This window comes from Fringilla coelebs, assembly GCF_963513975.1.
Source record: "Fringilla coelebs genome assembly, chromosome: 11".
Classification (NCBI taxonomy): Eukaryota; Metazoa; Chordata; class Aves; order Passeriformes; family Fringillidae; genus Fringilla; species Fringilla coelebs.
In genome coordinates this window covers 1,984,419-2,012,390 of record NC_140037.1, presented here as the reverse complement: position 1 = coordinate 2,012,390, position 27,972 = coordinate 1,984,419, and positions in this window count along the sequence as shown.

The following is a 27,972-nucleotide window of genomic DNA, read 5'->3' as shown; positions in this document are numbered from 1 at the left end:
ACAGTGGCTTCTGAGTTTTGTTTCCCAGGGAAAAAAGCTGTACAATGTTTCAGGGGCCTGAGGCCTTAAATTGCCAGGTGCCTCCTGGAATTCGGACTCTTGCAGGGTGCCTCCCAGACGCAAAATGACACCATTTCTAACTTGGTCAGGTTTGAGAGTGCCAAGTGGGTCCTGAAAACTGACACCCAGAACAGTGGCTTGTGAGTTTTGTTTCCCAGGGAAAAAGCCTGTACAATGGTTCAGTGTCCTGCGGCCTTAAATTGCCAGGTGCCTCCTGAAGATCCGCTTCTCACAGGATTCCTCCCAGACGCAAGGTGGCACCAGTGCCAACTTGGTCTGGTTTGAGAGTGCCAAGTGGGTCCTGAAAACTGACACCCAGAACAGTGGCTTGTGAGTTTTGTTTCCCAGGGAAAAAGCCTATAAAATAGTTTAGGTTAATGCCGCCTTTAATAGCCGGGTGGCACCTGGAGATCCGCCTCTCGCAGGATGCCTCCCAGACGCAAGGTGGCACCAGTGCCAACTTGGTCTGGTTTGAAAGTGTCAAGTGGGTCCTGAAAACTGAAACCCAGAACAGTGGCTTGTGAGTTTTGTTTCCCAGGGAAAAAGCCTGTACAATGTTTCAGGGTCCTGCGGACTTAAATTGCCGGGTGCCTCCTGGAATTGCGCCTCTCGCAGGATGCCTCCCAGACGCAAGGTGGCACCAGTGCCAACTTGGTCTGGTTTGAGAGTGCCAAGTGGGTCCTGCAAACTGACACCCAGAACAGTGGCTTGTGAGTTTTGTTTCCCAGGGAAAAAGCCTGTACAATGGTTCAGGGGCCTGAGGCCTTAAATTGCCGGGTGCCTCCTGGAATACCGCTTCTCGCAGGATGCCTCCCAGACGCAAGGTGGCACCAGTGCCAACTTGGTCTGCTTTGAGAGTGCCAAGTGGGTCCTGAAAACTGACACCCAGAACAGTGGCTTGTGAGTTTTGTTTCCCAGGGAAAAAAGCTGTACAATGGTTCAGGGGCCTGAGGCCTTAAATTGCCAGGTGCCTCCTGGAATTCGGACTTTCGCAGGGTGCCTCCCAGACGCAAAATGACACCATTTCTACCTTGGTCTGGTTTGAGAGTGCCAAGTGGGTCCTGCAAACTGAAACCCAGAACAGTGGCTTGTGAGTTTTCTTTCCCAGGGAAAAAGCCTGTACACTGGTTCAGGGGCCTGAGGCCTTAAATTGCCGGATGCCTCCTAGAATTGCGCCTCTCGCAGGATGCCTCCCAGACGCAAGGTGGCACCAGTGCCAACTTGGTCTTGATTGAGAGTGCCAGGTGGCTCCTGCAAACTGACACCCAGAACAGTGGCTTGTGAGTTTTGTTTCCCAGGGAAAAAGCCTGTATAATGGTTTAGGTTAATGCCGGCTTTAATAGCCGGGTGCCACCTGGAGATTCGCCTCTCGCAGGATGTTTCCCAGACGCTAAGCAACACCAGTGCCAACTTGGTCTGCTTTGAGAGTGTCAAGTGGGTCCTGAAAACTTACACCCAGAACAGTGGCTTGTGAGTTTTCTTTCCCAGGGAAAAATCCTGTAAAGTGGTTTAGTTTAATGCCGCCTTTAATAGCCGGGTGCCACCTGGAGATCTGCCTCTCGCAGGATGCCTCCCAGACGCAAGGTTGCACCAGTTCCAACTTGGTCTGGTTTAAGAGTGCCAAGTGGGTCCTGAAAACTGACACCCAGAACAGTGGCTTGTGAGTTTTGTTTCCCAGGGAAAAAGCCTGTAAAATGGTTCAGGGGCCTGCGGCCTTAAATTGCCGGGTGCCTCCTGAAGATCCGCTTCTCGCAGGATGCCTCCCAGACGCAAGGTGGCACCAGTGCCAACTTGGTCTGGTTTGAGAGTGCCAAGTGGGTCCTGAAAACTGACACCCAGAACAGTGGCTTGTGAGTTTTGTTTCCCAGGGAAAAAGCCTGTACAATGGTTCAGGGGCCTGAGCCTTAAATTGCCGGGTGCCTCCTGGAATTCGGCCTCTTGCAGGATGCCTCCCAGGCGCAACATGACACCAGTGCCAACTTGGTTAGGTTTGAGAGTGCCAGGTGGCTCCTGCAAACTGATACCCAGAACAGTGGCTTGTGAGTTTTGTTTCCCAGGGGAAAAGCCTGTACAATGGTTCAGGGTCCTGCAGCCTTAAATTGCCGGGTGCCTCCTGGTATTGCGCCTCTCGCAGGATGCCTCCCAGACACAAGGTGGCACCAGTGCCAACTTGGTCTGGTTTAAGAGTGCCAAGTGGGTCCTGAAAACTGACACCCAGAACAGTGGCTTGTGAGTTTTCTTTCCCAGGGAAAAAGCCTGTACAATGGTTCAGGGGCCTGAGGCCTTAAAATGCCGGATGCCTCCTGGAATTGCGCCTCTCGCAGGATGCCTCCCAGACGCAAGGTGGCACCAGTGCCAACTTGGTCTGGATTGAGAGTGCCAAGTGGGTCCTGAAAACTGACACCCAGAACAGTGGCTTGTGAGTTTTGTTTCCCAGGGAAAAAGCCTGTATAATGGTTTAGGTTAATGCCGGCTTTAATAGCCGGGTGCCACCTGGAGATCTGCCTCTCGCAGGATGCCTCCCAGGCGCAAGGTGGCACCAGTGCCAACTTGGTCAGGTTTGAGAGTGCCAAGTGTGTCCTGAAACCTGACACCCAGAACAGTGGCTTGTGAGTTTTGTTTCCCAGGGAAAAAAGCTGTACAATGGTTCAGGGGCCTGCGGCCTTAAATTGCCGGGTGCCTCCTGGAATTCGGACTCTCGCAGGGTGCCTCCCAGACGCAAAATGACACCATTTCTAACTTGGTCTGGTTTGAGAGTGCCAAGTGGGTCCTGAAAACTGACACCCAGAACAGTGGCTTGTGAGTTTTGTTTCCCAGGGAAAAAGCCTGTACAATGGTTCAGGGGCCTGAGGCCTTAAATTGCCGGGTGCCTCCTGGAAGTGCGGCTCTCGCAGGATGCCTCCCAGACGCAAGGTGGCACCAGTGCCAACTTGGTCTGGTTTGAGAGTGCCAGGTGGCTCCTGCAAACTGACACCCAGAACAGTGGCTTGTGAGTTTTCTTTCCCAGGGAAAAAGCCTGTAAAATGGTTTAGGTTAATGCCGCCTTTAATAGCTGGGTGCAACCTGGAGATCCGCCTCTCGCAGGATGCCTCCCAGACACAAGGTGTCACCAGTGCCAATTTGGTCTGCTTTGAGAGTTTCAAGTGGGTCCTGAAAACTGACACCCAGAACAGTGGCTTGTGAGTTTTGTTTCCCAGGGAAAAAGCCTGTACAATGGTTCAGGGGCCTGAGGCCTTAAATTGCCGGGTGCCTCCTGGAATTCGGCCTCTCGCAGGATGCCTCCCAGACACAAGGTGGCACCAGTTCCAACTTGGTCTGGTTTAAGAGTGCCAAGTGGGTCCTGAAAACTGACACCCAGAACAGTGGCTTGTGAGTTTTGTTTCCCAGGGAAAAAGCCTGTACAATGGTTCAGGGGCCTGCGGCCTTAAATTGCCGGGTGCCTCCTGAAGATCCGCTTCTCGCAGGATGTCTCCCAGACGCAAGGTGGCACCAGTGCCAACTTGGTCTGCTTTGAGAGTGCCAAGTGGGTCCTGAAAACTGACACCCAGAACAGTGGCTTGTGAGTTTTGTTTCCCAGGGAAAAAGCCTGTAAAATAGTTTAGGTTAATGCCGCCTTTAATAGCCGGGTGGCACCTGGAGATCCGCCTCTCGCAGGATGCCTCCCAGACGCAAGGTGGCACCAGTGCCAACTTGGTCTGCTTTGAGAGTGTCAAGTGGGTCCTGAAAACTGACACCCAGAACAGTGGCTTCTGAGTTTTGTTTCCCAGGGAAAAAGCCTGTACAATGTTTCAGGGTCCTGCGGACTTAAATTGCCGGGTGCCTCCTGGAATTCCGCCTCTCGCAGGATGCCTCCTAGACGCAAGGTGGCACCAGTGCAAACTTGGTCTGGTTTGAGAGTGCCAGGTGACTCCTGAAAACTGACACCCTCCACAGTGGCTTGTGAGTTTTGTTTCCCAGGGAAAAAGCCTGTACAATGGTTCAGGGTTTTGCGGCCTTAAATTTCTGGGTGCCTCCTGGAATTGCGCCTCTCGCAGGATGCCTCCCAGTAGCAAGGCGGCACCAGTGCCAACTTGGTCTGGTTTGAGAGTGCCAAGTGGGTCCTGCAAACTGACACCCAGAACAGTGGCTTGTGAGTTTTGTTTCCCAGGGAAAAAGCCTGTACAATGGTTCAGGGGCCTGCGGCCTTAAATTGCCGGGTGCCTCCTGAAGATCCGCTTCTCGCAGGACGCCTCCCAGACGCAAGGTGGCACCAGTGCCAACTTGGTCTGCTTTGAGAGTGCCAAGTGGGTCCTGAAAACTGACACCCAGAACAGTGGCTTGTGAGTTTTGTTTCCCAGGGAAAAAGCCTGTAAAATAGTTTAGGTTAATGCCGCCTTTAATAGCCGGGTGGCACCTGGAGATCCGCCTCTCGCAGGATGCCTCCCAGACGCAAGGTGGCACCAGTGCCAACTTGGTCTGCTTTGAGAGTGTCAAGTGGGTCCTGAAAACTGACACCCAGAACAGTGGCTTGTGAGTTTTGTTTCCCAGGGAAAAAGCCTGTACAATGTTTCAGGGTCCTGCGGACTTAAATTGCCGGGTGCCTCCTGGAATTCCGCCTCTCGCAGGATGCCTCCTAGACGCAAGGTGGCACCAGTGCAAACTTGGTCTGGTTTGAGAGTGCCAGGTGACTCCTGAAAACTGACACCCTCAACAGTGGCTTGTGAGTTTTGTTTCCCAGGGAAAAAGCCTGTACAATGGTTCAGGGTTTTGCGGCCTTAAATTTCTGGGTGCCTCCTGGAATTGCGCCTCTCGCAGGATGCCTCGCAGTCGCAAGGCGGCACCAGTGCCAACTTGGTCTGGTTTGAGAGTGCCAGGTGGCTCCTGCAAACTGACACCCAGAACAGTGGCTTGTGAGTTTTGTTTCCCAGGGAAAAAGCCTGTAAAATGGTTACGGGTAATGCCGCCTTTAATAGCCGGGTGCCTCCTGGAGATTCGCCTCTCGCAGGATGCCTCCCAGACCCAAGCTGGCACCAGTGCCAACTTGGTCTGGTTTGAGAGTGTCAAGTGGATCCTTAAAATTTAAACCCAGAACAGTGGCTTGTGAGTTTTGTTTCCCACGGAAAAAGCTTGTACAATGGTTCAGGGGCCTGAGGCCTTAAATTGCCGGGTGCCTCCTGGAATTCCGCATCACGCCAGATGTTTCCCAGACGCTAAGCAACACCAGTGACAAATTGGTCTGGTTTAAGAGTGCCAAGTGGGTCCTGAAAACTGACACCCAGAACAGTGGCTTGTGAGTTTTGTTTCCCAGGGAAAAAGCCTGTACAATGGTTCAGGGGCCTGAGGCCTTAAATTGCCGGGTGCCTCCTGGAATTTGCCCTCTCGCAGGATGCCTCCCAGACACAAGGTGGCACCAGTGCCAACTTGGTCTTGTTTGAGAGTGTCAAGTCGGTCCTGAAAACTGACACCCAGAACAGTGGCTTGTGAGTTTTGTTTCCCAGGGAAAAAGCATGTGCAATGTTTCAGGGTCCTGCGGCCTTAAATTTCCGGGTGACTCCTGGAATTCGGCCCCTCAAAGGATGTCTCCCAGACGGAAGGCGGCACCAGTTCAAACTTGGTCTGGTTTAAGAGTGCCAAGTGGGTCCTGAAAACTGACACCCAGAACAGTGGCTTGTGAGTTTTGTTTCCCAGGGAAAAAGCCTGTACAATGGTTCAGGGGTCTGAGGCCTTAAATTGCCGGGTGCCTCCTGGAGATCCGCCTCGCACAGGATGCCTCCAAGGCGCAACACGACACCAGTGCCAACTTGGTCTGGTTTAAGAGTGCCAAGTGGGTCCTGCAAACTGACACCCAGAACAGTGGCTTGTGAGTTTTGTTTCCCAGGGAAAAAGCCTGTACAATGGTTCAGGGGCCTGAGGCCTTAAATTGCCGGGTGCCTCCTGGAATTCGGCCTCTCGCAGGATGCCTCCCAGACACAAGGTGGCAGCAGTGCCAACTTGGTCTGGTTTAAGAGTGCCAAGTGGGTCCTGAAAACTGACACCCAGAACAGTGGCTTGTGAGTTTTGTTTCCCAGGGAAAAAGCCTGTAAAATGGTTCAGAGGCCTGCGGCCTTAAATTGCCGGGTGCCTCCTGGAATTCGGACTCTCGCAGGGTGCCTCCCAGACGCAAAATGACACCATTTCTACCTTGGTCTGGTTTGAGAGTGCCAAGTGGGTCCTGAAAACTGACACCCAGAACAGTGGCTTGTGAGTTTTGTTTCCCAGGGAAAAAGCCTGTACAATGGTTCAGGGTCCTGCGGCCTTAAATTTCTGGGTGCCTCCTGGAATTGCGCCTCTCGCAGGATGCCTCGCAGTCGCAAGGTGGCACCAGTGCCAACTTGGTCTTGTTTGAGAGTGCCAGGTGGCTCCTGCAAACTGACACCCAGAACAGCGGCTTGTGAGTTTTCTTTCCCAGGGAAAAAGCCTGTAAAATGGTTTAGGTTAATGCCGCCTTTAATAGCCGGGTGCCACCTGGAAATTCGCCTCTCGCAGGATGCCTCCCAGACGCAAGGTGGCACCAGTGCCAACTTGGTCTGGTTTGAGAGTGTCAAGTGGATCCTAAAAATTTACACCCAGAACAGTGGCTTGTGAGTTTTGTTTCCCAGGGAAAAAGCCTGTACAATAGTTCAGGGGCCTGAGGCCTTAAATTGCCGGGTGCCTCCTGGAGATCCGCCTCTCACAGGATGCCTCTCAGACGCAAGGTGGCACCAGTGCCAACTTGGTCTGCTTTGAGAGTGTGAAGTGGGTCCTGCAAACTGACACCCAGAACAGTGGCTTGTGAGTTTTGTTTCCCAGGGAAAAAGCCTGTACAATGGTTTAGGGTAATGCCACCTTTAATAGCCGGGTGCCACCTGGAGATTCGCCTCTCGCAGAATGTTTCCCAGACGCTAAGCAACACCAGTGCTAACTTGGTCTGGTTTAAGAGTGCCAAGTGGGTCCTGAAAACTGACACCCAGAACAGTGGCTTGTGAGTTTTCTTTCCCAGGGAAAAAGCCTGTAAAATGGTTTAGGGTAATGCCACCTTTAATAGCCGGGTGCCACCTGGAGATTCGCCTCTCGCAGGATGCCTCCCAGACGCAAGGTGGCACCAGTGCCAACTTGGTCTGGTTTGAGAGTGTCAAGTGGATCCTGAAAATTTACACCCAGAACAGTGGCTTGTGAGTTTTGTTTCCCAGGGAAAAAGCCTGTACAATAGTTCAGGGCCCTGAGGCCTTAAATTGCCGGGTGCCTCCTGGAATTCCGCCTTTCGCAGGATGCCTCCCAGACGCAAGGTGGCACCAGTGCCAACTTGGTCTGGTTTGAGAGTGCCAAGTGGGTCCTGAAAACTGACACCCAGAACAGTGGCTTGTGAGTTTTGTTTCCCAGGGAAAAAGCCTGTACAATGGTTCAGGGGCCTGAGGCCTTAAATTGCGGGGTGCCTCCTGGAATTCCGCATCACGCCGGATGTTACCCAGACGCTAAGCTACACCAGTGCCAACTTGGTCTGGTTTGAGAGTGCCAAGTGGGTCCTGAAAACTGACACCCAGAACAGTGGCTTGTGAGTTTTGTTTCCCAGGGAAAAAGCCTGTAAAATGGTTCAGGGTCCTGCGGCCTTAAATTGCCGGGTGCCTTCTGGAACTGTGCCTCTCGCAGGATGCCTCCCAGACGCAAGGTGGCACCAGTGCCAACTTGGTCTGGTTGGAGAGTGTCAAGTGGGTCCTGAAAACTGACACCCAGAACAGTGGCTTGTGAGTTTTGTTTCCCAGGGAAAAAGCCTGTACAATGGTTCAGGGGCCTGAAGCCTTAAATTGCCCGGTGCCTCCTGGAATTCAGGCTCTCGCAGGATGCCTCCCAGACGCAAGGTGGCACCAGTGCCAACTTGGTCTGGTTTAAGAGTGCCAAGTGTGTCCTGAAAACTGACACCCAGAACAGTGGCTTGTGAGTTTTGTTTCCCAGGGAAAAAGCCTGTACAATGGTTCAGGGTCCTGCGGCCTTAAATTGCCGGGTGACTCCTGGAATTCGGCCTCTCGCAGGATGCCTCCGAGACCGAAGGTGGCAACAGTTCCAACTTGGTCTGGTTTAAGAGTGCCAAGTGGGTCCTGAAAACTGACACCCAGAACAGTGGCTTGTGAGTTTTGTTTCCCAGGGAAAAAGCCTGTACAATGGTTCAGGGGCCTGAGGCCTTAAATTGCCGGGTGCCTCCTGGAATTGCGCCTCTCGCAGGATGCCTCCCAGACTCCACCAGTGCCAACTTGGTCTGGTTTGAGAGTGTCAAGTGGGTCCTGAAAACTGACACCCAGAACAGTGGCTTGTGAGTTTGTTTCCCAGGGAAAAAGCCTGTACAATGGTTCAGGGGCCTGAGGCCTTAAATTGCCGGGTGCCTCCTGGAATTCCGCCTCTCGCCAGATTTTTCCCAGACGCTAAGCAACACCAGTGCCAACTTGGTCTGGTTTAAGAGTGCCAAGTGGGTCCTGAAAACTGACACCCAGAACAGTGGCTTGTGAGTTTTGTTTCCCAGGGAAAAAGCCTGTACAATGGTTCAGGGGCCTGAGGCCTTAAATTGCCGGGTGCCTCCTGGAATTGCGCCTCTCGCAGGATGCCTCGCAGTCGCAAGGCGGCACCAGTGCCAACTTGGTCTGGTTTGAGAGTGCCAGGTGGCTCCTGCAAACTGACACCCAGAACAGTGGCTTGTGAGTTTTGTTTCCCAGGGAAAAAGCCTGTAAAATGGTTAAGGGTAATGCCGCCTTTAATAGCCGGGTGCCTCCTGGAGATTCGCCTCTCGCAGGATGCCTCCCAGACCCAAGGTGGCACCAGTGCCAACTTGGTCTGGTTTGAGAGTGTCAAGTGGATCCTGAAAATTTAAACCCAGAACAGTGGCTTGTGAGTTTTGTTTCCCAGGGAAAAAGCCTGTACAATGGTTCAAGGTCCTGCGGCATTAAATTGCCGGGTGCCTCCTGGAATTCCGCATCACGCCAGATGTTTCCCAGACGCTAAGCAACACCAGTGACAAATTGGTCTGGTTTAAGAGTGCCAAGTGGGTCCTGAAAACTGACACCCAGAACAGTGGCTTGTGAGTTTTGTTTCCCAGGGAAAAAGCCTGTACAATGGTTCAGGGGCCTGAGGCCTTAAATTGCCGGGTGCCTCCTGGAATTTGCCCTCTCGCAGGATGCCTCCCAGACACAAGGTGGCACCAGTGCCAACTTGGTCTTGTTTGAGAGTGTCAAGTCGGTCCAGAAAACTGACACCCAGAACAGTGGCTTGTGAGTTTTGTTTCCCAGGGAAAAAGCATGTGCAATGTTTCAGGGTCCAGCGGCCTTAAATTTCCGGGTGACTCCTGGAATTCGGCCCCTCAAAGGATGCCTCCCAGACGGAAGGCGGCACCAGTTCAAACTTGGTCTGGTTTAAGAGTGCCAAGTGGGTCCTGAAAACTGACACCCAGAACAGTGGCTTGTGAGTTTTGTTTCCCAGGGAAAAAGCCTGTACAATGGTTCAGGGGCCTGAGGCCTTAAATTGCCGGGTGCCTCCTGGAGATCCGCCTCGCACAGGATGCCTCCAAGGCGCAACATGACACCAGTGCCAACTTGGTCTGGTTTAAGAGTGCCAAGTGGGTCCTGCAAACTGACACCCAGAACAGTGGCTTGTGAGTTTTGTTTCCCAGGGAAAAAGCCTGTACAATGGTTCAGGGGCCTGAGGCCTTAAATTGCCGGGTGCCTCCTGGAATTCGGCCTCTCGCAGGATGCCTCCCAGACACAAGGTGGCAGCAGTGCCAACTTGGTCTGGTTTAAGAGTGCCAAGTGGGTCCTGAAAAATGACACCCAGAACAGTGGCTTGTGAGTTTTGTTTCCCAGGGAAAAAGCCTGTAAAATGGTTCAGAGGCCTGCGGCCTTAAATTGCCGGGTGCCTCCTGGAATACCGCTTCTCGCACGATGCCTCCCAGACGCAAGGTGGCACCAGTGCCAACTTGGTCTGGTTTGAGAGTGCCAAGTGGGTCCTGAAAACTGACACCCAGAACAGTGGCTTGTGAGTTTTGTTTCCCAGGGAAAAAGCCTGTACAATGGTTCAGGGTCCTGCGGCCTTAAATTTCTGGGTGCCTCCTTGAATTGCGCCTCTCGCAGGATGCCTCGCAGTCGCAAGGTGGCACCAGTGCCAACTTGGTCTTGTTTGAGAGTGCCAGGTGGCTCCTGCAAACTGACACCCAGAACAGCGGCTTGTGAGTTTTCTTTCCCAGGGAAAAAGCCTGTAAAATGGTTTAGGGTAATGCCGCCTTTAATAGCCGGGTGCCACCTGGAAATTCGCCTCTCGCAGGATGCCTCCCAGACGCAAGGTGGCACCAGTGCCAACTTGGTCTGGTTTGAGAGTGTCAAGTGGATCCTAAAAATTTACACCCAGAACAGTGGCTTGTGAGTTTTGTTTCCCAGGGAAAAAGCCTGTACAATAGTTCAGGGGCCTGAGGCCTTAAATTGCCAAGTGCCTCCTGGAGATCCGCCTCTCACAGGATGCCTCTCAGACGCAAGGTGGCACCAGTGCCAACTTGGTCTGGTTTGAGAGTGTGAAGTGGGTCCTGCAAACTGACACCCAGAACAGTGGCTTGTGAGTTTTGTTTCCCAGGGAAAAAGCCTGTACAATGGTTCAGGGGCCTGAGGCCTTAAATTGCCAGGTGCCTCCTGGAGATCCGCCTCGCACAGGATGCCTCCCAGGCGCAACATGACACCAGTGCCAACTTGGTCTGGTTTAAGAGTGCCAAGTGGGTCCTGAAAACTGACACCCAGAACAGTGGCTTTTGAGTTTTGTTTCCCAGGGAAAAAGCCTGTACAATGGTTCAGGGTCCTGCGGCCTTAAATTGCCGGGTGACTCCTGGAATTGCGCCTCTCGCAGGATGCCTCCCAGACGCAAGGTGGCACCAGTGCCAACTTGGTCTGGATTGAGAGTGCCAGGTGGCTCCTGCAAACTGACACCCAGAACAGTGGCTTGTGAGTTTTCTTTCCAAGGGAAAAAGCCTGTATAATGGTTTAGGTTAATGCCGGCTTTAACAGCCGGGTGCCACCTGGAGATTCGCCGCTCGCAGAATGTTTCCCAGACGCTAAGCAACACCAGTGCTAACTTGGTCTGGTTTGAGAGTGTCAAGTGGATCCTGAAAATTTACACCCAGAACAGTGGCTTGTGAGTTTTGTTTCCCAGGGAAAAAGCCTGTACAATAGTTCAGGGCCCTGAGGCCTTAAATTGCCGGGTGCCTCCTGGAATTCCGCCTCTCGCAGGATGCCTCCCAGACGCAAGGTGGCACCAGTGCCAACTTGGTCTGGTTTGAGAGTGCCAAGTGGGTCCTGAAAACTGACACCCAGAACAGTGGCTTGTGAGTTTTGTTTCCCAGGGAAAAAGCCTGTACAATGGTTCAGGGGCCTGAGGCCTTAAATTGCGGGGTGCCTCCTGGAATTCCGCATCACGCCGGATGTTACCCAGACGCTAAGCTACACCAGTGCCAACTTGGTCTGTTTTGAGAGTGCCAAGTGGGTCCTGAAAACTGACACCCAGAACAGTGGCTTGTGAGTTTTGTTTCCCAGGGAAAAAGCCTGTACAATGGTTCAGGGGCCTGAGGCCTTAAATTGCCGGGTGCCTCCTGGAATTGCGCCTCTCGCAGGATGCCTCGCAGTCGCAAGGCGGCACCAGTGCCAACTTGGTCTGGTTTGAGAGTGCCAGGTGGCTCCTGCAAACTGACACCCAGAACAGTGGCTTGTGAGTTTTGTTTCCCAGGGAAAAAGCCTGTAAAATGGTTAAGGGTAATGCCGCCTTTAATAGCCGGGTGCCTCCTGGAGATTCGCCTCTCGCAGGATGCCTCCCAGACCCAAGGTGGCACCAGTGCCAACTTGGTCTGGTTTGAGAGTGTCAAGTGGATCCTGAAAATTTAAACCCAGAACAGTGGCTTGTGAGTTTTGTTTCCCAGGGAAAAAGCCTGTACAATGGTTCAGGGTCCTGCGGCATTAAATTGCCGGGTGCCTCCTGGAATTCCGCATCACGCCAGATGTTTCCCAGACGCTAAGCAACACCAGTGACAAATTGGTCTGGTTTAAGAGTGCCAAGTGGGTCCTGAAAACTGACACCCAGAACAGTGGCTTGTGAGTTTTGTTTCCCAGGGAAAAAGCCTGTACAATGGTTCAGGGGCCTGAGGCCTTAAATTGCCGGGTGCCTCCTGGAATTTGACCTCTCGCAGGATGCCTCCCAGACACAAGGTGGCACCAGTGCCAACTTGGTCTTGTTTGAGAGTGTCAAGTCGGTCCAGAAAACTGACACCCAGAACAGTGGCTTGTGAGTTTTGTTTCCCAGGGAAAAAGCATGTGCAATGTTTCAGGGTCCAGCGGCCTTAAATTTCCGGGTGACTCCTGGAATTCGGCCCCTCAAAGGATGCCTCCCAGACGGAAGGCGGCACCAGTTCAAACTTGGTCTGGTTTAAGAGTGCCAAGTGGGTCCTGAAAACTGACACCCAGAACAGTGGCTTGTGAGTTTTGTTTCCCAGGGAAAAAGCCTGTACAATGGTTCAGGGGCCTGAGGCCTTAAATTGCCGGGTGCCTCCTGGAGATCCGCCTCGCACAGGATGCCTCCAAGGCGCAACATGACACCAGTGCCAACTTGGTCTGGTTTAAGAGTGCCAAGTGGGTCCTGCAAACTGACACCCAGAACAGTGGCTTGTGAGTTTTGTTTCCCAGGGAAAAAGCCTGTACAATGGTTCAGGGGCCTGAGGCCTTAAATTGCCGGGTGCCTCCTGGAATTCGGCCTCTCGCAGGATGCCTCTCAGACACAAGGTGGCAGCAGTGCCAACTTGGTCTGGTTTAAGAGTGCCAAGTGGGTCCTGAAAAATGACACCCAGAACAGTGGCTTGTGAGTTTTGTTTCCCAGGGAAAAAGCCTGTAAAATGGTTCAGAGGCCTGCGGCCTTAAATTGCCGGGTGCCTCCTGGAATACCGCTTCTCGCACGATGCCTCCAAGACGCAAGGTGGCACCAGTGCAAACTTGGTCTGGTTTGAGAGTGCCAAGTGGGTCCTGAAAACTGACACCCAGAACAGTGGCTTGTGAGTTTTGTTTCCCAGGGAAAAAGCCTGTACAATGGTTCAGGGTCCTGCGGCCTTAAATTTCTGGGTGCCTCCTTGAATTGCGCCTCTCGCAGGATGCCTCGCAGTCGCAAGGTGGCACCAGTGCCAACTTGGTCTTGTTTGAGAGTGCCAGGTGGCTCCTGCAAACTGACACCCAGAACAGCGGCTTGTGAGTTTTCTTTCCCAGGGAAAAAGCCTGTAAAATGGTTTAGGGTAATGCCGCCTTTAATAGCCGGGTGCCACCTGGAAATTCGCCTCTCGCAGGATGCCTCCCAGACGCAAGGTGGCACCAGTGCCAACTTGGTCTGGTTTGAGAGTGTCAAGTGGATCCTAAAAATTTACACCCAGAACAGTGGCTTGTGAGTTTTGTTTCCCAGGGAAAAAGCCTGTACAATAGTTCAGGGGCCTGAGGCCTTAAATTGCCGGGTGCCTCCTGGAGATCCGCCTCTCACAGGATGCCTCTCAGACGCAAGGTGGCACCAGTGCTAACTTGGTCTGGTTTGAGAGTGTGAAGTGGGTCCTGCAAACTGACACCCAGAACAGTGGCTTTTGAGTTTTGTTTCCCAGGGAAAAAGCCTGTACAATGGTTCAGGGTCCTGCGGCCTTAAATTGCCGGGTGACTCCTGGAATTGCGCCTCTCGCAGGATGCCTCCCAGACGCAAGGTGGCACCAGTGCCAACTTGGTCTGGATTGAGAGTGCCAGGTGGCTCCTGCAAACTGACACCCAGAACAGTGGCTTGTGAGTTTTCTTTCCCAGGGAAAAAGCCTGTATAATGGTTTAGGTTAATGCCGGCTTTAACAGCCGGGTGCCACCTGGAGATTCGCCTCTCGCAGAATGTTTCCCAGACGCTAAGCAACACCAGTGCTAACTTGGTCTGGTTTAAGAGTGCCAAGTGGGTCCTGAAAACTGACACCCAGAACAGTGGCTTGTGAGTTTTCTTTCCCAGGGAAAAAGCCTGTAAAATGGTTTAGGGTAATGCCACCTTTAATAGCCGGGTGCCACCTGGAGATTCGCCTCTCGCAGGATGCCTCCCAGATGCAAGGTGGCACCAGTGCCAACTTGGTCTGGTTTGAGAGTGTCAAGTGGATCCTGAAAATTTACACCCAGAACAGTGGCTTGTGAGTTTTGTTTCCCAGGGAAAAAGCCTGTACAATAGTTCAGGGGCCTGAGGCCTTAAATTGCCGGGTGCCTCCTGGAATTCCGCCTCTCGCAGGATGCCTCCCACACGCAAGGTGGCACCAGTGCCAACTTGGTCTGGTTTGAGAGTGCCAAGTGGGTCCTGAAAACTGACACCCAGAACAGTGGCTTGTGAGTTTTGTTTCCCAGGGAAAAAGCCTGTACAATGGTTCAGGGGCCTGAGGCCTTAAATTGCGGGGTGCCTCCTGGAATTCCGCATCACGCCGGATGTTACCCAGACGCTAAGCTACACCAGTGCCAACTTGGTCTGGTTTGAGAGTGCCAAGTGGGTCCTGAAAACTGACACCCAGAACAGTGGCTTGTGAGTTTTGTTTCCCAGGGAAAAAGCCTGTAAAATGGTTCAGCGGCCTGCGGCCTTAAATTGCCGGGTGCCTTCTGGAACTGCGCCTCTCGCAGGATGCCTCCCAGACGCAAGGTGGCACCAGTGCCAACTTGGTCTGGTTGGAGAGTGTCAAGTGGGTCCTGAAAACTGACACCCAGAACAGTGGCTTGTGAGTTTTGTTTCCCAGGGAAAAAGCCTGTACAATGGTTCAGGGGCCTGAGGCCTTAAATTGCCCGGTGCCTCCTGGAATTCAGGCTCTCGCAGGATGCCTCCCAGACGCAAGGTGGCACCAGTGCCAACTTGGTCTGGTTTAAGAGTGCCAAGTGTGTCCTGAAAACTGACACCCAGAACAGTGGCTTGTGAGTTTTGTTTCCCAGGGAAAAAGCCTGTACAATGGTTCAGGGTCCTGCGGCCTTAAATTGCCGGGTGACTCCTGGAATTCGGCCTCTCGCAGGATGCCTCCCAGACCGAAGGTGGCACCAGTGCAAACTTGGTCTGGTTTGAGAGTGTCAGGTGGCTCCTGCAAACTGACACCCAGAACAGTGGCTTGTGAGTTTTGTTTCCCAGGGAAAAAGCCTGTAAAATGGTTTAGGTTAATGCCGCCTTTAATAGCCGGGGGGCACCTGGAGATCCGCCTGTCGCAGGATGCCTCCCAGACGCAAGGTGGCACCAGTGCCAACTTGGTCTGCTTTCAGAGTGTCAAGTGTGTCCTGAAAACTGACACCCAGAACAGTGGCTTGTGAGTTTTGTTTCCCAGGGAAAAAGCCTGTATAATGGTTCAGGGTCCTGCGGACTTAAATTGCCGGGTGCCTCCTGGAATTCGGACTCTCGCAGGGTGCCGCCCAGACGCAGAATGACACCATTTTCAACTTGGTCTGCTTTGAGAGTGTCAAGTGGGTCCTCAAAACTGACACCCAGAACAGTGGCTTGTGAGTTTTGTTTCCCAGGGATAAAGCCTGTACAATGGTTCAGGGTCCTGCGGCCTTAAATTTCTGAGTGCCTCCTGGAATTGCGCCTCTCGCAGGATGCCTCGCAGTCGCAAGGTGGCACCAGTGCCAACTTGGTCTGGTTTGAGAGTGCCAGGTGGCTCCTGCAAACTGACACCCAGAACAGTGGCTTGTGAGTTTTCTTTCCCAGGGAAAAAGCCTGTAAAATGGTTTAGGGTAATGCCGCCTTTAATAGCCGGGTGCCACCTGGAGATTCGCCTCTCGCAGGATGCCTCCCAGACGCAAGGTGGCACCAGTGCCAACTTGGTCTGGTTTGAGAGTGTTAAGTGTGTCCTGAAAACTGACACCCAGAACAGTGGCTTGTGAGTTTTGTTTCCCAGGGAAAAAGCCTGTACAATGGTTCAGGGGCCTGAGGCCTTAAATTGCCGTGTGCCTCCTGGAATTCAGCCTCTCGCAGGATGCCTCCCAGACGCAAGGTGGCACCAGTGCCAACTTGGTCTGGTTTGAGAGTGCCAAGTGTGTCCTGCAAACTGACACCCAGAACAGTGGCTTGTGAGTTTTGTTTCCCAGGGAAAAAGCCTGTACAATGGTTCAGGGTCCTGCGGCCTTAAATTGCCGGGTGCCTCCTGGAATTCCGCATCTCGCCAGATTTTTCCCAGACGCTATGCAACACCAGTGCCAACTTGGTCTGGTTTAAGAGTGCCAAGTGGGTCCTGCAAAGTGACACCCAGAACAGTGGCTTGTGAGTTTTGTTTCCCAGGGAAAAAGCTTGTACAATGGTTCAGGGGCCTGAGGCCTTAAATTGCCGGGTGCTTCCTGGAATTCGGCCTCTCGCAGGATGCCTCCCAGACACAAGGAGGCACCAGTGCAAACTTGGTCTGGTTAAGGAGTGCCATGTGGGTCCTGAAAACTGACACCCAGAACAGTGGCTTGTGAGTTTTCTTTCCCAGGGAAAAAGCCTGTACAAAGGTTCAGGGGCTTGAGGCCTTAAATTGCCGGGTGCCTCCTTGAATTCGGCCTCTCGCAGGATGCCTCCCAGACGCAAGGTGGCACCAGTGCCAACTTGGTCTGGTTTGAGAGTGCCAAGTGGGTCCTGAAAACTGACACCCAGAACAGTGGCTTGTGAGTTTTGTTTCCCAGGGAAAAAGCCTGTACAATGGTTCAGGGGCCTGAGGCCTTAAATTGCCGGGTGCCTCCTGGAATTCAGGCTCTCGCAGGATGCCTCCCAGACGCAAGGTGGCACCAGTGCCAACTTGGTCTGGTTTGAGAATGCCAGGTGGCTCCTGCAAACTGACACCCAGAACAGTGGCTTGTGAGTTTTCTTTCCCAGGGAAAAATCCTGTAAATTGGTTTAGTTTAATGCCGCCTTTAATAGCCGGGTGCCACCTGGAGATCCGCCTCTCGCAGGATGCCTCCCAGACGCAAGGTGGCACCAGTGCCAACTTGGTCTGCTTTGAGAGTGTCAAGTGGGTCCTGAAAACTGACACCCAGAACAGTGGCTTGTGAGTTTTGTTTCCCAGGGAAAAAGCCTGTACAATGGTTCAGGGGCCTTCGGCCTTAAATTGCCGGGTGACTCCTGGAATTGCGCCTCTCGCAGGATGCCTCCCAGATGCAAGGTGGCACCAGTGCCAACTTGGTCTGGTTTGAGAGTGCCAGGTGACTCCTGAAAACTGACACCCAGAACAGTGGCTTGTGAGTTTTGTTTCCCAGGGAAAAAGCCTGTACAATGGTTCTGGGGCCTGAGGCCTTAAATTGCCGGGTGCCTCCTGGAGATCTGCCTCGCACACGATGCCTCCAAGGCGCAACATGACACCAGTGCCAACTTGGTCTGGTTTAAGAGTGCCAAGTGGGTCCTGGAAACTGACACCCAGAACAGTGGCTTGTGAGTTTTGTTTCCCAGGGAAAAAGCCTGTACAATGGTTCAGGGGCCTGAGGCCTTAAATTGCCGGGTGCCTCCTGGAATTCGGCCTCTCGCAGGATGCCTCCCAGACACAAGGTGGCACCAGTGCAAACTTGGTCTGGTTTGAGAGTGTCAGGTGGGTCCTGAAAACTGACACCCAGAACAGTGGCTTGTGAGTTTTGTTTCCCAGGGAAAAAGCCTGTAAAATGGTTTAGGTTAATGCCGCCTTTAATAGCCGGGGGGCACCTGGAGATCCGCCTCTCGCAGGATGCCTCCCAGACGCAAGGTGGCACCAGTGCCAACTTGGTCTGCTTTCAGAGTGTCAAGTGTGTCCTGAAAACTGACACCCAGAACAGTGGCTTGTGAGTTTTGTTTCCCAGGGAAAAAGCCTGTATAATGGTACAGGGTCCTGCGGACTTAAATTGCCGGGTGCCTCCTGGAATTCGGACTCTCGCAGGGTGCCGCCCAGACGCAAAATGACACCATTTTCAACTTGGTCTGCTTTGAGAGTGTCAAGTGGGTCCTCAAAACTGACACCCAGAACAGTGGCTTGTGAGTTTTGTTTCCCAGGGAAAAAGCCTGTACAATGGTTCAGGGTCCTGCGGCCTTAAATTGCGGGGTGTCTCCTGGAATTCCGCATCACGCCAGATATTTCGCAGACGCTAAGCAACACCAGTGGCAACTTGGTCTGGTTTAAGAGTGCCAAGTGTGTCCTGAAAACTGACACCCAGAACAGATGCTTGTGAGTTTTGTTTCCCAGGGAAAAAGCCTGTACAATGGTTCAGGGGCCTGACGCCTTAAATTGCCAGGTGCCTCCTGGAGATCCGCCTCTCACAGGATGCCTCCCAGGCGCAACATGACACCAGTGCCAACTTGGTCTGCTTTCAGAGTGTCAAGTGTGTCCTGAAAACTGACACCCAGAACAGTGGCTTTTGAGTTTTGTTTCCCAGGGAAAAAGCCTGTAAAATGGTTCAGGGGCCTGAGGCCTTAAATTGCCATGTGCCTCCTGGAATCCGGCCACTCGCAGGATGCCTCCCAGACGCAAGGTGGCTCCAGTTCCAACTTGGTCTGGTTTAAGAGTGCCAAGTGGGTCCTGAAAACTGACACCCAGAACAGTGGCTTGTGAGTTTTGTTTCCCAGGGAAAAAGCCTGTACAATGGTTCAGGGGCCTGAGGCCTTAAATTGCCAAGTGCCTCCTGGAATTCGGCCTCTCGCAGGATGCCTCCCAGACACAAGGTGGCACCAGTGCCAACTTGGTCTGGTTTAAGAGTGCGAAGTGGGTCCTGAAAAATGACACCCAGAACAGTGGCTTGTGAGTTTTCTTTCCCAGGGAAAAAGCCTGTAAAATGGTTTAGGGTAATGCCGCCTTTAATAGCCGGGTGCCACCTGGAGATTCGCCTCTCGCAGGATGCCTCCCAGACGCAAGGTGGCACCAGTGCCAACTTGGTCTGGTTTGAGAGTGCCAAGTGGGTCCTGAAAATAGACACCCAGAACAGTGGCTTGTGAGTTTTGTTTCCCAGGGAAAAAGCTTGTACAATGGTTCAGGGGCCTGAGGCCTTAAATTGCCGGGTGCTTCCTGGAATTCGGCCTCTCGCAGGATGCCTCCCAGACACAAGGAGGCACCAGTGCAAACTTGGTCTGGTTAAGGAGTGCCATGTGGGTCCTGAAAACTGACACCCAGAACAGTGGCTTGTGAGTTTTCTTTCCCAGGGAAAAAGCCTGTACAAAGGTTCAGGGGCTTGAGGCCTTAAATTGCCGGGTGCCTCCTTGAATTCGGCCTCTCGCAGGATGCCTCCCAGACGCAAGGTGGCACCAGTGCCAACTTGGTCTGGTTTGAGAGTGCCAAGTGGGTCCTGAAAACTGACACCCAGAACAGTGGCTTGTGAGTTTTGTTTCCCAGGGAAAAAGCCTGTACAATGGTTCAGGGGCCTGAGGCCTTAAATTGCCGGGTGCCTCCTGGAATTCAGGCTCTCGCAGGATGCCTCCCAGACGCAAGGTGGCACCAGTGCCAACTTGGTCTGGTTTGAGAATGCCAGGTGGCTCCTGCAAACTGACACCCAGAACAGTGGCTTGTGAGTTTTCTTTCCCAGGGAAAAATCCTGTAAATTGGTTTAGTTTAATGCCGCCTTTAATAGCCGGGTGCCACCTGGAGATCCGCCTCTCGCAGGATGCCTCCCAGACGCAAGGTGGCACCAGTGCCAACTTGGTCTGCTTTGAGAGTGTCAAGTGGGTCCTGAAAACTGACACCCAGAACAGTGGCTTGTGAGTTTTGTTTCCCAGGGAAAAAGCCTGTACAATGGTTCAGGGGCCTTCGGCCTTAAATTGCCGGGTGACTCCTGGAATTGCGCCTCTCGCAGGATGCCTCCCAGATGCAAGGTGGCACCAGTGCCAACTTGGTCTGGTTTGAGAGTGCCAGGTGACTCCTGAAAACTGACACCCAGAACAGTGGCTTGTGAGTTTTGTTTCCCAGGGAAAAAGCCTGTACAATGGTTCTGGGGCCTGAGGCCTTAAATTGCCGGGTGCCTCCTGGAGATCTGCCTCGCACACGATGCCTCCAAGGCGCAACATGACACCAGTGCCAACTTGGTCTGGTTTAAGAGTGCCAAGTGGGTCCTGGAAACTGACACCCAGAACAGTGGCTTGTGAGTTTTGTTTCCCAGGGAAAAAGCCTGTACAATGGTTCAGGGGCCTGAGGCCTTAAATTGCCGGGTGCCTCCTGGAATTCGGCCTCTCGCAGGATGCCTCCCAGACACAAGGTGGCACCAGTGCAAACTTGGTCTGGTTTGAGAGTGTCAGGTGGGTCCTGAAAACTGACACCCAGAACAGTGGCTTGTGAGTTTTGTTTCCCAGGGAAAAAGCCTGTAAAATGGTTTAGGTTAATGCCGCCTTTAATAGCCGGGGGGCACCTGGAGATCCGCCTCTCGCAGGATGCCTCCCAGACGCAAGGTGGCACCAGTGCCAACTTGGTCTGCTTTCAGAGTGTCAAGTGTGTCCTGAAAACTGACACCCAGAACAGTGGCTTGTGAGTTTTGTTTCCCAGGGAAAAAGCCTGTATAATGGTACAGGGTCCTGCGGACTTAAATTGCCGGGTGCCTCCTGGAATTCGGACTCTCGCAGGGTGCCGCCCAGACGCAAAATGACACCATTTTCAACTTGGTCTGCTTTGAGAGTGTCAAGTGGGTCCTCAAAACTGACACCCAGAACAGTGGCTTGTGAGTTTTGTTTCCCAGGGAAAAAGCCTGTACAATGGTTCAGGGTCCTGCGGCCTTAAATTGCGGGGTGTCTCCTGGAATTCCGCATCACGCCAGATATTTCGCAGACGCTAAGCAACACCAGTGGCAACTTGGTCTGGTTTAAGAGTGCCAAGTGTGTCCTGAAAACTGACACCCAGAACAGATGCTTGTGAGTTTTGTTTCCCAGGGAAAAAGCCTGTACAATGGTTCAGGGGCCTGACGCCTTAAATTGCCAGGTGCCTCCTGGAGATCCGCCTCTCACAGGATGCCTCCCAGGCGCAACATGACACCAGTGCCAACTTGGTCTGCTTTCAGAGTGTCAAGTGTGTCCTGAAAACTGACACCCAGAACAGTGGCTTTTGAGTTTTGTTTCCCAGGGAAAAAGCCTGTAAAATGGTTCAGGGGCCTGAGGCCTTAAATTGCCATGTGCCTCCTGGAATCCGGCCACTCGCAGGATGCCTCCCAGACGCAAGGTGGCTCCAGTTCCAACTTGGTCTGGTTTAAGAGTGCCAAGTGGGTCCTGAAAACTGACACCCAGAACAGTGGCTTGTGAGTTTTGTTTCCCAGGGAAAAAGCCTGTACAATGGTTCAGGGGCCTGAGGCCTTAAATTGCCAAGTGCCTCCTGGAATTCGGCCTCTCGCAGGATGCCTCCCAGACACAAGGTGGCACCAGTGCCAACTTGGTCTGGTTTAAGAGTGCGAAGTGGGTCCTGAAAAATGACACCCAGAACAGTGGCTTGTGAGTTTTCTTTCCCAGGGAAAAAGCCTGTAAAATGGTTTAGGGTAATGCCGCCTTTAATAGCCGGGTGCCACCTGGAGATTCGCCTCTCGCAGGATGCCTCCCAGACGCAAGGTGGCACCAGTGCCAACTTGGTCTGGTTTGAGAGTGCCAAGTGGGTCCTGAAAATAGACACCCAGAACAGTGGCTTGTGAGTTTTGTTTCCCAGGGAAAAAGCCTGTACAATGGTTCAGGGGCCTGAGGCCTTAAATTGCGGGGTGCCTCCTGGAATTTTGCATCACGCCGGATGTTACCCAGACGCTAAGCAACACCAGTGCCAACTTGGTCTGGTTTGAGAGTGCCAAGTGGGTCCTCAAAACTGACACCCAGAACAGTGGCTTGTGAGTTTTTTTTCCCAGGGAAAAAGCCTGTACAATGGTTCAGGGTCCTGCGGCCTTAAATTGCCGGGTGCCTTCTGGAACTGCACCTCTCGCAGGATGCCTCCCAGACGCAAGGTGGCACCAGTGCCAACTTGGTCTGGTTGGAGAGTGTCAAGTGGGTCCTGAAAACTGACACCCAGAACAGTGGCTTGTGAGTTTTGTTTCCCAGGGAAAAAGCCTGTAAAATGGTTCAGGGGCCTGAGGCCTTAAATTGCCCGGAGCCTCCTGGAATTCAGGCTCTCGCAGGATGCCTCCCAGACGCAAGGTGGCACCAGTGCCAACTTGGTCTGCTTTCAGAGTGTCAAGTGTGTCCTGAAAACTGACACCCAGAACAGTGGCTTGTGAGTTTTGTTTCCCAGGGAAAAAGCCTGTATAATGGTTCAGGGTCCTGCGGACTTAAATTGCCGGGTGCCTCCTGGAATTCGGACTCTCGCAGGGTGCCGCCCAGACGCAAAATGACACCATTTTCAACTTGGTCTGCTTTGAGAGTGTCAAGTGGGTCCTCAAAACTGACACCCAGAACAGTGGCTTGTGAGTTTTGTTTCCCAGGGAAAAAGCCTGTACAATGGTTCAGGGTCCTGCGGCCTTAAATTTCTGAGTGCCTCCTGGAATTGCGCCTCTCGCAGGATGCCTCGCAGTCGCAAGGTGGCACCAGTGCCAACTTGGTCTGGTTTGAGAGTGCCAGGTGGCTCCTGCAAACTGACACCCAGAACAGTGGCTTGTGAGTTTTCTTTCCCAGGGAAAAAGCCTGTAAAATGGTTTAGGGTAATGCCGCCTTTAATAGCCGGGTGCCACCTGGAGATTCGCCTCTCGCAGGATGCCTCCCAGACGCAAGGTGGCACCAGTGCCAACTTGGTCTGGTTTGAGAGTGCCAGGTGGCTCCTGCAAACTGACACCCAGAACAGTGGCTTGTGAGTTTTGTTTCCCAGGGAAAAAGCCTGTACAATGGTTCAGGGGCCTGAGGCCTTAAATTGCCGTGTGCCTCCTGGAATTCAGCCTCTCGCAGGATGCCTCCCAGACGCAAGGTGGCACCAGTGCCAACTTGGTCTGGTTTGAGAGTGCCAAGTGTGTCCTGCAAACTGACACCCAGAACAGTGGCTTGTGAGTTTTGTTTCCCAGGGAAAAAGCCTGTACAATGGTTCAGGGTCCTGCGGCCTTAAATTGCCGGGTGCCTCCTGGAATTCCGCATCTCGCCAGATTTTTCCCAGACGCTATGCAACACCAGTGCCAACTTGGTCTGGTTTGAGAGTGCCAAGTGGGTCCTGCAAAGTGACACCCAGAACAGTGGCTTGTGAGTTTTGTTTCCCAGGGAAAAAGCTTGTACAATGGTTCAGGGGCCTGAGGCCTTAAATTGCCGGGTGCTTCCTGGAATTCGGCCTCTCGCAGGATGCCTCCCAGACACAAGGAGGCACCAGTGCAAACTTGGTCTGGTTAAGGAGTGCCAAGTGTTTCCTGAAAACTGACACCCAGAACAGTGGCTTGTGAGTTTTGTTTCCCAGGGAAAAAGCCTGTACAATGGTTCAGGGGCCTGAGGCCTTAAATTGCCGGGTGCCTCCTGGAATTCAGGCTCTCGCAGGATGCCTCCCAGACGCAAGGTGGCACCAGTGCCAACTTGGTCTGGTTTGAGAATGCCAGGTGGCTCCTGCAAACTGACACCCAGAACAGTGGCTTGTGAGTTTTCTTTCCCAGGGAAAAATCCTGTAAATTGGTTTAGTTTAATGCCGCCTTTAATAGCCGGGTGCCACCTGGAGATCCGCCTCTCGCAGGATGCCTCCCAGACGCAAGGTGGCACCAGTGCCAACTTGGTCTGCTTTGAGAGTGTCAAGTGGGTCCTGAAAACTGACACCCAGAACAGTGGCTTGTGAGTTTTGTTTCCCAGGGAAAAAGCCTGTACAATGGTTCAGGGGCCTTCGGCCTTAAATTGCCGGGTGACTCCTGGAATTGCGCCTCTCGCAGGATGCCTCCCAGATGCAAGGTGGCACCAGTGCCAACTTGGTCTGGTTTGAGAGTGCCAGGTGACTCCTGAAAACTGACACCCAGAAGAGTGGCTTGTGAGTTTTGTTTCCCAGGGAAAAAGCCTGTACAATGGTTCTGGGGCCTGAGGCCTTAAATTGCCGGGTGCCTCCTGGAGATCCGCCTCGCACACGATGCCTCCAAGGCGCAACATGACACCAGTGCCAACTTGGTCTGGTTTAAGAGTGCCAAGTGGGTCCTGGAAACTGACACCCAGAACAGTGGCTTGTGAGTTTTGTTTCCCAGGGAAAAAGCCTGTACAATGGTTCAGGGGCCTGAGGCCTTAAATTGCCGGGTGCCTCCTGGAATTCGGCCTCTCGCAGGATGCCTCCCAGACACAAGGTGGCACCAGTGCCAACTTGGTCTGGCTTGAGAGTGTCAGGTGGCTCCTGCAAACTGACACCCAGAACAGTGGCTTGTGAGTTTTGTTTCCCAGGGAAAAAGCCTGTAAAATGGTTTAGGTTAATGCCGCCTTTAATAGCCGGGGGGCACCTGGAGATCCGCCTCTCGCAGGATGCCTCCCAGACGCAAGGTGGCACCAGTGCCAACTTGGTCTGCTTTCAGAGTGTCAAGTGTGTCCTGAAAACTGACACCCAGAACAGTGGCTTGTGAGTTTTGTTTCCCAGGGAAAAAGCCTGTATAATGGTTCAGGGTCCTGCGGACTTAAATTGCCGGGTGCCTCCTGGAATTCGGACTCTCGCAGGGTGCCGCCCAGACGCAAAATGACACCATTTTTAACTTGGTCTGCTTTGAGAGTGTCAAGTGGGTCCTCAAAACTGACACCCAGAACAGTGGCTTGTGAGTTTTGTTTCCCAGGGAAAAAGCCTGTACAATGGTTCAGGGTCCTGCGCCCTTAAATTTCTGAGTGCCTCCTCGAATTGCGCCTCTCGCAGGATGCCTCCCAGACGCAAGGTGGCACCAGTTCCAACTTGGTCTGGTTTAAGAGTGCCAAGTGGGTCCTGAAAACTGACACCCAGAACAGTGGCTTGTGAGTTTTGTTTCCCTGGGAAAAAGCCTGTACAATGGTTCAGGGTCCTGCGGCCTTAAATTTCTGAGTGCCTCCTGGAATTGCGCCTCTCGCAGGATGCCTCGCAGTCGCAAGGTGGCACCAGTGCCAACTTGGTCTGGTTTGAGAGTGCCAGGTGGCTCCTGCAAACTGACACCCAGAACAGTGGCTTGTGAGTTTTCTTTCCCAGGGAAAAAGCCTGTAAAATGGTTTAGGGTAATGCCGCCTTTAGTAGCCGGGTGCCACCTGGAGATTCGCCTCTCGCAGGATGCCTCCCAGACGCAAGGTGGCACCAGTGCCAACTTGGTCTGGTTTGAGAGTGTCAAGTGGATCCTGAAAATTTACACCCAGAACAGTGGCTTGTGAGTTTTGTTTCCCAGGGAAAAAGCCTGTACAATGGTTCAGGGTCCTGCGGCCTTAAATTGCGGGGTGTCTCCTGGAATTCCGCATCACGCCAGATATTTCGCAGACGCTAAGCAACACCAGTGGCAAATTGGTCTGGTTTAAGAGTGCCAAGTGTGTCCTGAAAACTGACACCCAGAACAGATGCTTGTGAGTTTTGTTTCCCAGGGAAAAAGCCTGTACAATGGTTCAGGGGCCTGACGCCTTAAATTGCCAGGTGCCTCCTGGAGATCCGCCTCTCACAGGATGCCTCCCAGGCGCAACATGACACCAGTGCCAACTTGGTCTGCTTTCAGAGTGTCAAGTGTGTCCTGAAAACTGACACCCAGAACAGTGGCTTTTGAGTTTTGTTTCCCAGGGAAAAAGCCTGTAAAATGGTTCAGGGGCCTGAGGCCTTAAATTGCCATGTGCCTCCTGGAATCCGGCCTCTCGCAGGATGCCTCCCAGACGCAAGGTGGCTCCAGTTCCAACTTGGTCTGATTTAAGAGTGCCAAGTGGGTCCTGAAAACTGACACCCAGAACAGTGGCTTGTGAGTTTTGTTTCCCAGGGAAAAAGCCTGTACAATGGTTCAGGGGCCTGAGGCCTTAAATTGCCAAGTGCCTCCTGGAATTCGGCCTCTCGCAGGATGCCTCCCAGACACAAGGTGGCACCAGTGCCAACTTGGTCTGGTTTAAGAGTGCCAAGTGGGTCCTGAAAACTGACACCCAGAACAGTGGCTTGTGAGTTTTCTTTCCCAGGGAAAAAGCCTGTAAAATGGTTTAGGGTAATGCCGCCTTTAATAGCCGGGTGCCACCTGGAGATTCGCCTCTCGCAGGATGCCTCCCAGACGCAAGGTGGCACCAGTGCCAACTTGGTCTGGTTTGAGAGTGCCAAGTGGGTCCTGAAAATAGACACCCAGAACAGTGGCTTGTGAGTTTTGTTTCCCAGGGAAAAAGCCTGTACAATGGTTCAGGGGCCTGAGGCCTTAAATTGCGGGGTGCCTCCTGGAATTTTGCATCACGCCGGATGTTACCCAGACGCTAAGCAACACCAGTGCCAACTTGGTCTGGTTTGAGAGTGCCAAGTGGGTCCTCAAAACTGACACCCAGAACAGTGGCTTGTGAGTTTTTTTTCCCAGGGAAAAAGCCTGTACAATGGTTCAGGGTCCTGCGGCCTTAAATTGCCGGGTGCCTTCTGGAACTGCACCTCTCGCAGGATGCCTCCCAGACGCAAGGTGGCACCAGTGCCAACTTGGTCTGGTTGGAGAGTGTCAAGTGGGTCCTGAAAACTGACACCCAGAACAGTGGCTTGTGAGTTTTGTTTCCCAGGGAAAAAGCCTGTACAATGGTTCAGGGGCCTGAGGCCTTAAATTGCCCGGAGCCTCCTGGAATTCAGGCTCTCGCAGGATGCCTCCCAGACGCAAGGTGTCACCAGTGCCAACTTGGTCTGGTTTAAGAGTGCCAAGTGTGTCCTGAAAACTGACAGCCAGAACAGTGGCTTGTGAGTTTTGTTTCCCAGGGAAAAAGCCTGTACAATGGTTCAGGGTCCTGCGCCCTTAAATTTCTGAGTGCCTCCTGGAATTGCGCCTTTCGCAGGATGCCTCCCAGACGCAAGGTGGCACCAGTTCCAACTTAGTCTGGTTTAAGAGTGCCAAGTGGGTCCTGAAAACTGACACCCAGAACAGTGGCTTGTGAGTTTTGTTTCCCTGGGAAAAAGCCTGTACAATGGTTCAGGGTCCTGCGGCCTTAAATTTCTGAGTGCCTCCTGGAATTGCGCCTCTCGCAGGATGCCTCGCAGTCGCAAGGTGGCACCAGTGCCAACTTGGTCTGGTTTGAGAGTGCCAGGTGGCTCCTGCAAACTGACACCCAGAACAGTGGCTTGTGAGTTTTCTTTCCCAGGGAAAAAGCCTGTAAAATGGTTTAGGGTAATGCCGCCTTTAATAGCCGGGTGCCACCTGGAGATTCGCCTCTCGCAGGATGCCTCCCAGACGCAAGGTGGCACCAGTGCCAACTTGGTCTGGTTTTAGAGTGTCAAGTGGATCCTGAAAATTTACACCCAGAACAGTGGCTTGTGAGTTTTGTTTCCCAGGGAAAAAGCCTGTACAATGGTTCAGGGTCCTGCGGCCTTAAATTGCGGGGTGTCTCCTGGAATTCCGCATCACGCCAGATATTTCGCAGACGCTAAGCAACACCAGTGGCAAATTGGTCTGGTTTAAGAGTGCCAAGTATGTCCTGAAAACTGACACCCAGAAGAGTGGCTTGTGAGTTTTGTTTCCCAGGGAAAAAGCCTGTAAAATGGTTCAGGGGCCTGACGCCTTAAATTGCCAGGTGCCTCCTGGAGATCCGCCTCTCACAGGATGCCTCCCAAGCGCAACATGACACCAGTGCCAACTTGGTCTGGTTTAAGAGTGCCAAGTAGGTCCTGAAAACTGACAGCCAGAACAGTGGCTTGTGAGTTTTGTTTCCCAGGGAAAAAGCCTGTACAATGGTTCAGGGGCCTGAGGCCTTAAATTGCCATGTGACTCCTGGAATCCGGCCACTCGCAGGATGCCTCCCAGACGCAAGGTGGCTCCAGTTCCAACTAGGTCTGGTTTAAGAGTGCCAAGTGGGTCCTGAAAACTGACACCCAGAACAGTGGCTTGTGAGTTTTGTTTCCCAGGGAAAAAGCCTGTACAATGGTTC